Here is a 15,463-nt window from a genome sequence, read left to right as displayed (position 1 = left end):
AGAAGGCGCCGGTGAGGTATCGAAACAAAAATATGGGCGCTATACCGGAAAGCTATTCCCAACTGTTTCTTCTCAATTTTGGCCACTACCCTCACGATTGGCCAAAAATGGTTGCGGCTATCCCCAATTCTCCTGTCCGTCACGCGACGTCACGAAAACTGGGAGAACTTCCCATCTGATGTGACGTGCGCACTCTGGTTATGCACGATTAGCCCGAACTGAAGAAAAATTGTTATTTTTGATTTTATGCCGTTTTCGACGTTAACCCACGGCTACTGGCAAAAAAAAATTCGGGCTTCACCCACTTTGCCTATCTGTCATGCGGCGTGACGGAACCACAAAACCTCATCATGTCAAAGTGACGTTTGTGCACTACAGATGCATTATGATGCCGAACGGAACAGATTTTTTATTCGGAATAACCAGAGACTGCTCCGTTCCGAAAAGAATAATAATTGGCTGCCAACAGATCGCTCTGCGGTGGCTACTTGGAGCTGCCGCGGAGAATGGATTCGTATGCACATATCATAAAATGGTGTTACGCGCGAAGGAGAATGTTGCACGCACGCGTGAGTGAGAAGAACGATGACCGGTGAACGTGCTTGCGGTCCTGGGTTGAAAAAGAAGAGGACGACGCTAAGTTTATCAACCAGCAGGCCGCTCTTGCGCTCATCTTCGCGACCTACAATAAACGGCCCCCTTCATCCGTAAGGCTGATAAACGGTCTCCTTCGCTCGTAACAGAGTGGTGGAGGCGCTGGGTAAGCGTTCACAACAACGGAGCCGTCACGGCTGCCGCGTCGTCGAAGCCGTCGACTTGCCGGCCTCCCGCCATCTGCCTTGACCGTCTTCGACATGCCTAAAGAAGGAGCCGCTCCGTGGGCAGCGCCTACCAGTCCACTGCAATACTACCGAGTTCCACCCACATTCGAAGGAAAAGCGGGAGAAGATGCCGACGAGTGGCTCGTCCATTACAAACGGGTGAGCAAGTCCAACGGGTGGGATTCAACCGCTCAGCTCACCAATGTGGTGTTCTCCCTGACCGACGCCGCACTCGTGTGGTACGAGAACCACGAGGACACGCTTACGACGTGGGAACTTTTTGTTGAAGAGCTCAAGGCGTGTTTTGGGGACTCAGTCGCCAAAAAGAAGCGTGCTGAGCAGACATTGTCGCAATGGGCACAACTACCACGTGAGACATGCGCCACGTACATTGAAGAAGTTTTAAAGCTGTGCAAGGTGGTCAGTGCTCGCATGTCCGAAGAAGATAAAGTAGGACATTTGCTGAAAGGTGTGGCTGAGGACGTGTACAATTTTCTCATCGGTAAAGAAAGTCTAAGTTCCGTGTCCGAAGTCATTCGGCATTGCAGAACCTTTGAAACGCTGAACATGCGTCGGATTACGCCAAAGTTTGGTCGGTTGGCGAACGTTACGACGCTTGCCAGTGTGGACATGAGCCCTTGCCTCGACCTTCCTTCGACCATCCGACAGATTGTCCGCGAGGAACTTTCCCGCCGCGAAGAGATGTCGCGTCCAACAGCTAACCACCATGGCATGTACACGTCGCGTGAGGCTATGAGTGCGCCACATTTGGCCCCTTGGCAACCAATGGTTAGCGCAGCGGCCGTAGAGTACAGCGCAGCCCCACAGTCTCGGATGACAACATGCTCTCGCGCTATGACCGACGCGCTCAGCACACGCCTTCTCGACGCCCGATGTGTCGTCATGACACACGCCATGAACCAGCCCACTACACAAGGGAAAATGACAATGTTCGGTTCATCGACGAACAACTAAGGTTTCGACTTCCCCCGGTGTGTTACTCTTGCGGTTTCCCGGGTCATATATCTGAGTTTTGCAACCAACGTATGACCACGTGGTATGGCCAGCCCTCAGAGTTTTCACGGCCCTCCGAACGGCCCCATGGTGTCCCGTGGCCAGCACACACATCGTCTGGCGACGAGTATTGGCCGCGCAGCTCCCGAAATCGTCCACCGGTCATCATTCTTCTCACTCACGCGGCGTGAAACAATATTGCGCGGTAGTATAATGCTTTTGGCACGCATACGACATTGTTCGGCCCACTTTTCTTCACTGAGAATCCAATTTAGCGTCATTTTTAACCTTGCGTTGCACTCCACCTTGATTTCTGACCCACCATTGCAAGCTAAGCAAAGAGAAGCGGACCAATCGCAGGTACACGGGCACGACCCCCTTGAGCCAGTTATCTTCTTTCACTACAATATCTGGACCACACAGAAACGCTGTCCACTTCTGCGCGCTACTTTTCGCTTGTCAGCCAATTCTATCACAAAAACTTGTGAAGTTAGTCAATGCTATCTGCTTTCATAGTAAAGTGTCCTCCTATAAACAAGGAGAGCGTTTGTTTGGACTTGGGTTGTTAAAATAACGCTGGGGTCACTGCCCAATGCTTGGATCGGTGCTTACGTGGATTTGACGTCAGAAGTTTGGAATAAAGTTAAATTGGAATAGTTTTAGGCTGTTGCTGCTTCATCGGTGGCCTCATAGATGACCACATAAGGACCAACGAAATTGCGGATGTCTTACAGTGCGTCGTTTGATAATTTACACTCCCCCTGCACGCCGTCGTGCAGGGGGAGTGTAAATTATCAAACGACGCACTGTAAGACATCCGCAATTTCGTTGGTCCTTATTTGGTCATCTATGAGGCGAGTGGCGGTGCCGCGAATGCGTCCAAGTTTGTACCTCGTATGCATTAAAATATATCACATTTTGTCTCCTTGAGGATTTGTCACCTGTTTTTAAGGATGGTGTTTTAAATAGAGGACACTTGTGTCAAAAAATATATTTCAAAATGTTGGATCCTCCCGGAATATAGTTTTCGAGTATGCTTCTGTAATTACATTGACAGAGAGTTGTGCAAATGTAGGTTTTCATTGACGAACGTTCTTTAGCCCCTTTGCCGAAATAGAAAACCAAATAACTTACATGCAGCTGTTAAGTGTAAGCGGCAATTCCGTTTAAGCGATTTCCCGTTACTAAGATTCTTATTAAGGTTTCTCCAGGAAAGGGTACCATATTACACTTCAACCACCTAACCAGAACTAGCGAGTAATGAAGAGCTTTATTACGCGATTGCGTTACACCAAGTAACCCCATGAGTTGGGATAGACGAAGGTGGCCTTAGAGGTGTCAGATCCGATTATCGAAAAAAACGTGAAGGCATCCAAAAGCAACGCAATCACACACTTCCGCCAGGCACGAGCGCTTACGCTCCCTGAGATGCTATGTAGCACAACATTCAGAACGGACGTCCAAAACGAGCGTTTCACCTATGCGGCAAATGCCCTAACGCACTCCGAGTTTAATGGGAATACCTTGGAGCATTTTTTTTCCACATTTGTTTAACTCGCTCAAGCATCTTACTCTCTCTTTGCCCGTAGGAGAGCTGGACCATTCCACTAGAAGAGCTGCACACTGCAGTAGGGCGAATGTTTTTAGCACTCAATATTATTCAGCTTTAGCTAAACTGCCTTACATACCTTTTCAATCTAGCCCATCCACAAATTATCCATTGCCCCATTTGCAAATCTCAGTTTGGTCCACCCACAATTTAGGTTGGCCCACCCCCAAATTTCCAGTTGGCCCTTCCAAATTGAAGCTGGCACACCCCTACTATAAGCTTCCCCATGCATATTCTATGGAGCCCTATGTATCTCTATGGGTATTCTCTTGAAAATTTTTGAAAATTGTTCCTTATCACTTTAAAGCTATCAATCATCCAATTATACACTACTATAACGATTAAACGTGCTTACTTTGCCAATTACGCATTTTTGTGCTGATACAAGGCATTGCACTTTTCTCGTGACGGAGCTGGGTTTTTCGCCAAAGAATGCTAACACATTAAAAATGCATCTATGTTTTGGCGTATGTTTTAACGGTGGTCAGGTATGCCAGTTGAAATAAAATGCGCAAGAAAGAATTTGGAGGACGCTCGAGCTTTGCCGTTAAGAGTCGAAAGCGACAGCATTCAAAGATCCCCGACTGCTTCTCACGCTACCCGGCAACTGCAGCTTATATAAGGGTGCCGTTTGCCGGAAAACGATGGCGGCGGACGCTATGCACGAAGTCGAGCTTTCTGGTAGAAATGCGGCCTCTTGCGTTGGGCAATCTTCTGTATTTGTTTGGCACTCTTTTTAGTCTGAGAAGATTTAATATAAAAGGCATGAACTGTTGGTGTTTTGTTTCATGACATTTGTTTGTGGGCTGTCACTCTCAAAACTCTGAGGGATAGCTTTGTAAAGAATGTAAGCCAAGGTATGAGCAACTTTAGTGATAGAGGACTTTAGTACCGTAGAATATGTATGGCAATTCTCGCTTGCGGGACGCCACTGCCGACTACAACGCCGACCCCGGAATTCCTGCATTACGGGGCCCTTGACGCTATCGCGTTATTACAAACTCAGCTGCAGCTCATTGTGATCGTTCAATGAATCGGAAATACATGAAAGACGGGAACAGAAGCTACAGAAATTCTCAGAATTACCAATGCGTAAGCATTCTTTGGCTCGGCTGTCACTTCGCTTTTGCTTACTTATACTCACTTGCTTTTCCCAGCTTATGCGCGTCTACCCATGCCTTTGCGGTGCCAAAGAATGCTTAGGCTTGACTAGACAATTGAGATTTTGTCGCTGCGTCCAGCCCCTTCAAAGCCAGCGTACCAAAAGAACGCCGAGCCTGAGCGCGTCTGGACGGAACATAGCGGGCGAGAGGGTTCACCAGCTGCTGCAGTAGCACGTCAGTCGATGCAAGCGAAGAGTGCATCGCCGCGACGCCATGCTGCCGTCGCTGTCGTACTCGCACCCCTGTGTTATCTGTGATTTCGCGGTCGCTCATGCCCTCGCCTGCGATGTAACTGTGCCTTGGTAAGCCCCAATGAAAACCTGCCAAGCGTCTCAACATGCTCACTTGCCCGCGAGGAGTTCTTGACTCGAAGGACGCTCAGCAGCAATCAACTCGAAATCCTCCCCCCCCTCCAAACAAAAATCTCAAGTTGACAGACCCCAAAATTTAAGTAAGTTCACCACCACATTTCAAATTTGCCCAATCGCGTCTTTCACTTTTGCGAACCCCAAATTTCAATTTAGCCCACCCCCAAGTTGACACTGGCCCACCCCCAAACTTCAGTAGAGCACCTCCCACCACCAAACTTCCATTTGACTCAGCCCTAAGTTTAAGTTGGCCAACGTGCTGATTTAAATTTGGTCTACGCCCACATTTATGTTGCCAAACCAAAATTTCAGTTCACCCACCGTGAGATTTCAAGTTAGCCCACCCACAAATTTCCGTTTAACCCACTTGCAAATTTCAAGTTGGCCCATCGCCAAATTTAAAGTTGAACCAGCGCCAAATTCAAAGTTGGCCCACGTCCAAATTTAAAGTTGGCCCAACCACAAATTTTAGTTGGCACATGCCTACTATAAGCTTCCCAATGCATATTTTTGGATGCCTAGGGATCTCTATGGATATTCTCAATTTCACGTTTTTATAAATTGTTGCTTATCGCTTTTAAAGCTACCGATCATCTACCTTTACACTACTATAATAATTAAACATGTTAAGTTGGCTAATTATGCATTTTTGTGCAGATGCAAGGCATTACACTTTTTGCGTAGTGGACCCGCCGTGGTTGCTTAGTGACTATGGTGTTGGGCTGCTAAGCACGAGGCCGCGGGATGGAATCCCGGCCACGACGGCCGCATTTAGATGGGGGCGAAATGCGAAAACATCCGTGTACTTAGATTTAGGTGCAGGTTGAAGAACCCCAGGTGGTCTAAATGTTCCGCAGTACCCCACTACGGTGTGCCTCATAATCATATCGTGGCTTTGCCACGTAAAACTCCATTTTTACTTTTATTTTTTAGCGTAATGGCGCTGGGGTGCTCGCCAAAGAATGCTTTCGCATTAAAAATGCATCCATGCTTTGTCATATATTGTAACGATGCTCAGGTATGCCGGCTGAAATAAAATGCGGTTACAGGAACGAATTTGAAGGGTGCTCAAGCTTTGCCCTTAAGAGCAGAAAACTATAGCATCAAAGCTGTCGATAGCACTATCAGTTTTTGGCCCAGATGCAGACGTTTCGGCAGAAAAATGCAACATTTTTCTTGAGAAGTTGTTTTACTGGTCGCAACAGAATAGACTTGAACTGAATCCAACTAAAACCAAAATAATTGTGTTCCGCGCAAGAAACAAACCATTAAGGATCAATCTTGCCATTTATTACGCGCGATTCTCCAAATTTGTTGAAAATTTGTTGAAGATGTTGAAGATTTTTTTAATAGTGCGCAAGCGCTCGGGCAATTTTGATCTCGGTGATTGCGCTTTTATCACGACCTGCATTGCAGCTTTGGATGGGAACCCCGAAAATTGTAACGTGACCGTGTGTGGCCCCGACTTTGTTGTGTCCGAGTGCCAAGATTATTTCTTTCTGCGGCAACAGGGTGATTTAGGTGCAGCTGGCACAGAGAAGGTGCGTTTATTCTGGCGCTAAGGAGGAGTTCAGTTTTACGGCGGAGCTGTCAGCCTCTAATTGGTCTGGATGTTTGGTCTATGGTCACCCAAAACAAACGGCAGCTGGAAAAGAACCTTTTTGAATTTCCGCATTATTAATTATGTTTTCTCGTATATTCTATTTACAATCCCGTTCTACCATGTCTCCAGGCTGCGTGTAACTCGTACTTTATGAATTTTATCGTTCATTTTACATTGAGAAATTGAATGAGTTCAATAACGCACTTGGGCCAGGTGGAGGGCCTACAAGAATAAGGAAGTATGCTGCACTTCCGACATGCGTGCGCGCGTGACGAACGTGTGCCCACAGTGTACCTGTCCTTGATGCGTGGGCGCTCGGCCAGTTGCCTCTATCGCACAGCGTACGCTGCGACCGTAATCGACCTTACGGCAAACACTGTCTAAAAAAGGGCTTCGTCTTTCAGTTTCCGCGTAAGAGATTTAGGTTTTCGTATACCTGAATAATAACCCAAAGCTACATGTCTGCAGCTTCTGTGTAAGTGGTATTTAACGCATTTCCTGACGCAGTAACTTTTAAACATTCATATAGTTCATTAAGGCATTTGCGCTTGGTGGAGGGCCTTGAAGAATAATGATGTATGCTGCATTTCCGCACACGTGTGTACGCGCGTGACGTTTCTCGCTTCTGGCGGTGGAGCTAGTGCAACGTTGGCCATAGTCGGCAATAGCTCCGCCGTACATCCACTTTCTAAGGGTGAAATGGAGGCGGATCTTTTTAGGAATGGTGTCTTCAAGTTCAAAGGGACAGCTTCAAGTTATGTGGCGATTTCCTCAGCATTTTCGCCATTGCCTGGTGCTTCGGTCGAAATGGTTAATTTGTCCGCATATATGATATAGAGGGTGCCAATGCTTGTTTCAAGTTCTCGAACCACAGTAACCCAGGCCACAATAAAAATAAGCGCGCCCAAAATTGAGCCCTGGGGGACGCCTCGATTGTGAAATGCTTTCCGCATATTGACAGCTGGGAGTTTCGATTTAGGAGCCTCCGAAACAAACGCAGGCTACTATGGGTTGTCATGCTGGGTCTGAAGCGAAAGCTTCAGAAAACATTATGCACGACTATTTAGTATTGAGCGTAAATAAGCAGTGTGTACATGTTGACCAGGTGTGTCCCATGGTGGGGGTTTTGGCGTTTGGCTTATTTATGGGGCAGGCAAATGATAGCTACGCTGCCAAGCGCGTTTTAGATCAACAGCTTTATCACCTTTTATTACTCGCTTCCTCAATTTTCGAACATAAATTACAGCATGTGTGTGAGATTTGAATTTATTTGGAAGCCTCTCAAATGTAATATGAAGCCATTCCTCAATTTTAATCTCCCTAACCTCGAACAGCATATCTTCTTGTGGCCTGCGCGACCGCATTAATATTAAAGAGGACAGCGTTGCCATTAAATTGTTGAATATGGCCCACCTTCGAGATTTTTCTTCGCTGACGGGATAAAGGGTGCAGCGCAAGAAGCTACGAGTTCAACAGCTGTCGATGATGTCGAGTGACATGTAATAAAGCTGGCGTTGGATATTAAAAGGGTGAGCCAAAAGCGAGCGACACATAAAACGATAGGACTAGCGCTTCCTTCCAACTACTTTATTTTTTGAGATCGAAATAACATATAATCTATAAATAAACAACAAAAGCCAGATAGAACAGTCACAGGCAAATATTCAAATCAACACAATCAAACAAAAAAATGACAACTTTTTCTAAGATGCACAGCTTCTACGTGTAACATTGAATGATTGCAGATTCTTTGGTAATAAAAAAACTGACGGCAGGTGCACTTATTACCAATATTTTCCATAAATCGGGCTTGTCACTGAAACTTGTGACACAGTCATGCTCCTTGCAATGTGCGGCCAAGTGCTCCTCGAAACCCCGCCTCACACTATTTTCACGCTGTCGCAACTTTATCGTTGACGCAGCAAGAGCTTTCTGCAAAGCACTACCTTGCGCAACCAAGCGGAGTTTTGTGCACGGAATCTTCAGGGGATGATACGTTAGGATTACAGCATTTAGTGTGACAGCCGTCGCAGTTTTCACCCTTATTCACCTGGTCGTTGCAAAACGTCGTCAATTTTGATACGTTCGCGTGTTCACGTAATTTTTAGGCGATGGCTTACTCTGTCAATGTACGGCACAGCGACCACCTTTATTCAATTGGTTGGCTTGCTTTTCTGTGCCGCTAAGTATTCAACAGTCGATGCATCAGCTTTCTGAGATTTTGTTTCCGTGTGTAATCTGTTACCACCAGTCACCAACTGGCACAAAGTCACAATTAGCTTAATCATGAGGGTGGGTCTCACAGGGAAAAACCTGCCCCGGTTGAACACTTGAGGTGGTTGATCCATGCATAGAGAAGTGAACAAGGTGAACCTCTCATGCAAAAGGACAGGGATAGTGGTTTAACATTGAGAACCGAAATTTGAATTTTTTATTATTGCTGGTATTGTGCAGCGCAATCTGGGTCAAACGACACATGAAAGCGGAATCATTGGTTTAGTAGTGGGCCTGAAGAAATACTGGTGCGATAAGTACGAATCATAGCACAAAATTATATATCTGCGCTCTTTCAGAAAGGACAATCGTCAGAGGTGCCAGTTAGTTGAACCAGAGAAAGCATAGAGGAAGGCCTGTGTTATGTTTCATTGGAATGTAGAAAAAATAAGGTAAAGGAATATGAAAATGGACTAAAACACAACTTGCCGCAGGTGGAGACCAAACTAACATCTCCGCATTACGCGTGTGGTGCGGTGTTTGCTTATAATCATCAGAAATCAACCCCCTTGTTTTCCTCCTATTTTACTCGCTTTCTGGAAAGATGACATCTTTCCTGAAGTATGGAAGACAAGCCGCTTGGTCCATCTCCTCAAGCAAGGCAAGTCCTCACTTGAACTCACCTCTTACCACCCAATAGCGCTGACCAGCTGTGTGCGAAAGATAACAGAAAAGATGACCCTTCCCCACTTGGAGTGCTACCTGGAACATTACAACATGTTCCCAAATTGCATGGCTGGTTTTCGTCGAGATCGCTCATAAATAGACAGTGTTGTTGATCTCGCCACGCATGTCCAGCATCAAAAGTCATGCAAACGATTATCTGAATTCAGTTCAATTATGGGGTTGTACGTGCCAAAACCACGATCTGATTATGAAGCACGCCGTAGTGGGGGACTCCGGAAACTTGGACCACCTGGGGTTGTTTAACTCGATTATCTGAAGCTTTGTTCTTGGATGTCAAGGGGGCATACAAAAACGTATGTCACGAGGCTATACTCGATGCTCTTGAGATGGTCGGCCTTGGTGGTCGAGTTTTTCAATGGATTTCTCATTGCCTTTTTATGAGATCGTTCTTTGTGTGTACCGACGATGGTCAAACTGCACGACACTACACCTACCGAAGTGTTCCTCAAGGCGCAGTACTAAGCCACACCCAATTCAACCTCACACTCATTCGTCTCGTTGAACATCTGCCAGCAGCGATCATGATATCAATGTATGCAGACGACATGTGTAGGTGGACTGGAGCTGTGACACGTCCTCAGATACGTGCAAGATTTCAAAAAGCTGCGACTCTGACAGCTTTTCAAGACCTTCGCAACCAAGGTCTTGAAATCTCGTCAGACAAATGTGCACTGGTGGCATTCACTCGCAAACCAATGACCCCCTACGCCACCTCTATAAATGACCACATAATTTCTTATGAGAAGACTCACAGATTTCTTGGCATAATCATTGATAGAGATCTCTCATAGAGCCCGCACGCAACCTACTTGAAACAGCGTCTGACAGCAAACTCCCAACTTTTCAAGTTTCTGGGGGGAAAGATTGGGGAATGTCACTGCATGCAATGTTGGAATATTACAGGGCTCTTTTTCTGGGCTTCTTGAGATACAGTTTGCCCGTATTGCCCAACACTTGCCAGAAAAATCTTCGTGCTCTACAGGCTATTCAAGATCGAACTCCCAGGGTTTGTCTCAGTTTGCCGAAATGCATATCGACAGTGGCGACTATTGCAATCTCCCGTGACCAACCCATACAAACACAAATTGCGGTGGAAGTGTTGAGAGTGCACATTAGACACTTTGGCCGGGCCCGTTCCTATCATCTGGCAACAGTACCGTCAGAAAAGCTGCAGGCAACATTTTGTACTACGATTTCGGATTATTACACCCGCCTTCCGTCAGGCTTCAGCACCGCAACTAAACCATCCATTCCTTCATGGTGTTTGGCTCGACCTGCAGTGCATTTAACCGTACCCGGAATCAGAAAAAAATCCGAGCTGTCATCACCTGCTCTTAAACAACTAACTCTGCTCCTTTTGCACGAGAGTTGCGTCGACCACGTAAATATTTATACTGATGGACCGGCAACTCTCCAGTGTGACTCTGGAGCCGTGGTTTTCCCTGCGAAAACCGCCACCATCAGTTTCAAGACGTGTCGCCCAACGACATCGACGGCTGCGGAACTTGCATCTCTTCGTGCTGCACTTCGTCTCGTCAGCCACGAACAACCTCGAAGATGGTCATTATTCAGCGACTCGAAGTCCGGACTGCAGTCTTTGCTATCAGCTCTGCGGCGTGGACCGCACGAACAACTGGTATTCGAGATTACAGAAATAATCCATACCTTGACTGAGAATGGACACCACGTGACATTTCAGTGGCTTCCAAGTCACTGTGGCGTCTTAGGGAACGAACACGCCGATAACGCTGCTCGGTCGCCTCTTCAAGGCGACGAAGAGGTACCGATACCGTTATCAAGGACAGATGCCGCCAGAAAAGTTCGAATGCGAACCCGTGATATTACGTTCTCCCTGTGGAACGCAGGAAGTTTTCAAGCAACCGGCTGCACAACCCAGGCTCTTCTCTGCGCCTTTGCATCCCAGCTGTACTTTGCCGTCGCGAAGCTACCATGTTTTGTTGACTATGGCTAGCAGTGGCCTTTACTAAGTCTTTTGCATTCCGAAAAGGATGGGCCGACGACGCCTCGTGTGATGACTGTGGTAGCGCGGATACTCTTCAGCACCTTCTCTGTGACTGCCCTCACTACAATTTACAGAGGTGATCGCTCGCAATCGCGATAGCGCATTTTGACCGAAGACCTCTAACAGAGTAACTTATTTGAGAATGCCTACATCACAAGCCATCGTAGTGGAGGGCGACGAGGGCACTGTTGCAGTTTTAAGGGCAACAGACTTGGACAAGCGGCTGTAGCCTGAACAGATATTTATAGTGCCTGCAAGTGCTACTGTGCTGTGCCACCTGTGACCGACTGTGATTGTGTGTCTGTGCTCCTTTCTTTAGTTCAACTTTGCTGCCACTTTACCTCCCCCTCCCCTCTCTCTCTCTCCAGCGTAGGGTAGCAAACTGGATCTTCCCATCTGGTTAACCTCCCTGCCTTTCCCATTTCTTCTGTCTCTCTCTCTATACTCACTTTCTGACGGCCGTGAAGCAAAATGGCGGGAATTGACTGGAGAAAATTGCCTAACGTGCTTTTTACACGGTCAAGGCGATGTGCGTTTGTATTAAAGGAACTCCAGCGACAGTAACAGTTGCTGCTATTGATACCCATCTTGGCAAATCAAAACGAGGTGTAAGATCCGAGGAATGAAAGCCTGTAGTAAAAGAATATTTATCCCGCAAGTTAAAACCCGCACGGTGGAGCTGCATCTCAGGACGGCCAGAAAGAATACCCTGAGGAACTTTAACAATGCATGTGACGGATGTCCGCATTGCTTTTCCGCTTAGGTACTTGAACCGCATTGAAAATTCCTTTCAGGCGCAGGTTCTTTTATGTAGATTACACGTGGGCTCCAGGGGCGATATTTATCAATGGTAATGCTAAGAAATCTTTGTGTCTTTGTTATAAGAAACGGTATGTTCATTCATAAAGACTGTCTAGGGTGTCATTGATGTGCGAGTAAACGCCAACAATGCCCACTTGTCTGACGATATTCACAGGTCTGGGATGCAATGGCACTACGTTGTCCAAGTGCCGGCCTTTGAATTCTTGCATGGACGCGAACACGTGCGGGGGGAGGGAGGCTGGAGAAAAGCCCGGAAGGTGTAGTGTCATGTGGTAAGGCTATTTTCGGTACACATGAACAAGGACTTCCTAAGGAAGAAACTAGAGATATACAATAGCAATCGACACCTGTCGCTGATCATACCGAAAGCATTGAGAATTGCTTTGTAGAATGCGTTATCTGTGCACCATTGAGGCATAGGAACACAACATTAGATACACGTTTACATGATTTTTGATCCTATACCTACGTAACGAGGACAACATTATAGATTGATGAGCAGTACCATCGAAAACAAGCCATGGACTGTGCGTGAACGTTCGGTTCTATATACTACACCAAGGTGGCGAGGGTAATCATCACAACCATGCGCTTACCGTTGAAGGCTGTCGTCACATCACATTACAAGCACTCATACGTACTTCTGTTAGAAATTAAAGGCCTGCACAGAGCCAACTTAGTCAAGTGGCATCATCCCCTCGCATTCTGAACCAGCAGTATTTGAGTGAGACCAGATGCAGCATAATGCATGACGGAAAAAATGCTAATGACGTTGTCTGGCTTGCACTGCCAAATGCACGCCCTCACGCTGAGCTTGAGCAGCGTACATCGTCTTCAACGAGCGTACCTCCTGCTACCGACAGACAAGTGACCTGAACAGGATGTACAAGTGGTTATTTTGCTGAAGCCACTAATGACTGCGATTCGTACACTTTTGGGAAATGCACAAACTTCGACTGCTCGATTCGCTTTACCAGTGTGGGATTATCTAGCTTCTGTGCTTGAAATCTTGCATTAGAAACATGGCTCGCCCACCTCTGCAGACGCGATCCTTTCAAGAGGTCATGATTGGCTCAGTTCTGCGGAATGCCAGACGCCTCAAGTCAAATAACTTGCCGAGAATCAGAAACACCAGTGTGAAGCGGTTCCCGGTGCTATTCGATCAACTGTAAACCAAACGTGTCAAGCGTGTGAAATAATATTTGAGAAGTCGAATAATTATTTAAGACTAATTATGTAATTAGGCGGAATGCAAAAAATAATCTGAGTGTCTCCAAGCGATGGTAAACAACGTTACCTCGGTTTTGTCCAGCTACGTGGCATTTGCGTATATTGAAATATTGGTGCATGTTAGTTGGGGCATCCTACATACCCTGCATATATCAATTAAAATAGCTGTAGACGCAGGTAGAAATGCAAACACAAACATTTAATTTCGGCGTTAATCCCGGGGTCCAGCCTTCATCAAGTGTGCGATTTCAAGCACCCATAGCTCAATTTATATATGTATTTCTTTAACATTGAAGGAAATCAAAAAGCAGACGTACGGCGTCACGAATACCAACACGCATACGTTCCACTCAAGTCAAAAAAGGAAGAAAGCGTAGCCAGCCTATGAATAAAAACACGCGTACATTCAGTGACTTCATGAATGCGGAGTCATGAGTACCAACCGGCGTGCATTCTCTCAAGGAATAAAAAACGTAGATAGCCTATGACTATTTCTCTCTCTCTCTCTCTCTCTATATATATATATATATATATATGTGGGGGGAGGTGGTGTATAGGCATGTCTATATAAACCACGTGGATGTTCCGAAAGGACGAATGACCCCGGGGACCTCATAGGTGAGGAACTTATTCCTCCACCTGTAATCGTTTTTCAGCATTGCATCGAGTACTGTATCCAGCCCAGAACGAACGCGGTCTTCATGCTAGCCTATGACGAGGGAAAATGAATAGAAAATAAGATATAATCGTTTTATAATGCTATACCTGCTTTCGTTTAAAAAGAGATCCGCTGAGTCAACTTAAAATAAATCGTTACATACCTCCTCGGCCCCGGAGCCACCGGTGCCGCAGAGAACCTTCACCCGCGTCGTCGCTTAGCGTCAGATGCAGATCCGATGTTCCTCGTATTCCCAGACCGACTGAAGAGGCAACAGTAACAATGCGTTCACGGCGCTAACGGGTGGCTTCAAATGTCACGTTTCTGAACGAAACAAAAAGAAAGAAAAGCCATCGACGAAAAGCGATGGCATTCTTCTTACGCGCTTCCGCAACCGGAGGCAGCTGGGGCTGTGCGCAGGCGCAGCACAATACTACCATTCTTCGAACTAAAAAAAAATAAACGTAACGCGAAATGAAACGCTACGCCGCTCGCACTGTGACGTGAGTGCATTCCTCGGCGTGTGAAGAGAGACATCTATGCGAGAAATAACTGCGACGTAAACAGTTGCACTATACTAAAGTCTACGTCAGTTGCAGACTCCCAATGACCTGAAGTTCAGTTCAGTCCGCAGCAAGAGGCGGTCCATGCCCTTCGCTGCTGTTGATATCCGATTTTTGTATCTGCACGCGCCTTTACGCCCTAGGTCGGCGGTCGTGCGACGCGCCCGCTGCCTGGAATGCTCTGACGGCCGAATGTTAGATGGTCTTCCACATTCCCCGAATGCAGTACTGAGTACGTTGCCGCATCCCGACGTGTACTATGGTGCAACTGTTTCTAGAAGAGATCCCTGCCTTAGCGTAGCAGCACAGACAGCTGCAAAAGTGTTGGTACGGTATTTAAAACTGATTGCGACAACATCCATTATGTTAGGCTCTGGGACGGAAAGTGACCGTCTGCTGCTGTATTGTTATTTACTTTACCAGCGGATAGCGATAGTTGCAACAATGATAAATTATTAAATATAACGCTGGTCTATTCATGTGGCTAAGCGACAAAAGAAAGGTTGCTGAGAAGCCGCGTACATAGATGTATAAAGTATGTCACGTTTCATGGTGTCTCCATGAAACCTCGAATGCAACGGTGACCCGCCGGTATAGCTCATCGGCTATGTCGTGCGCTGCTTAGCTC

General features: G+C 46.6%; 1 protein-coding gene across 3 annotated transcripts in view; it reads right to left on the bottom strand.

Annotated features, from left to right (window-relative positions):
• Nucleotides 1-14,577, bottom strand: part of LOC119445521 (monocarboxylate transporter 12-like) — a 107,827-nt gene extending 93,250 nt beyond the window's left edge. The window contains exon 1 of one of the 3 annotated variants that reach the window (XM_049663366.1): nucleotides 14,436-14,577. The gene's annotated coding sequence lies outside the window, so the exon portion shown is untranslated. The remainder of the gene's footprint in view (nucleotides 1-14,435) is intronic. The other 2 variants (XM_049663367.1, XM_037709785.2) reach the window with 2 other exon arrangements.
• Between the last annotated feature and the right edge of the window lie 886 nt (nucleotides 14,578-15,463).

Source organism: Dermacentor silvarum, chromosome 3 (genome assembly GCF_013339745.2).
Source record: "Dermacentor silvarum isolate Dsil-2018 chromosome 3, BIME_Dsil_1.4, whole genome shotgun sequence".
NCBI classification, from domain to species: Eukaryota; Metazoa; Arthropoda; class Arachnida; order Ixodida; family Ixodidae; genus Dermacentor; species Dermacentor silvarum.
This window is presented reverse-complemented; position numbering and strand designations above follow the sequence as displayed.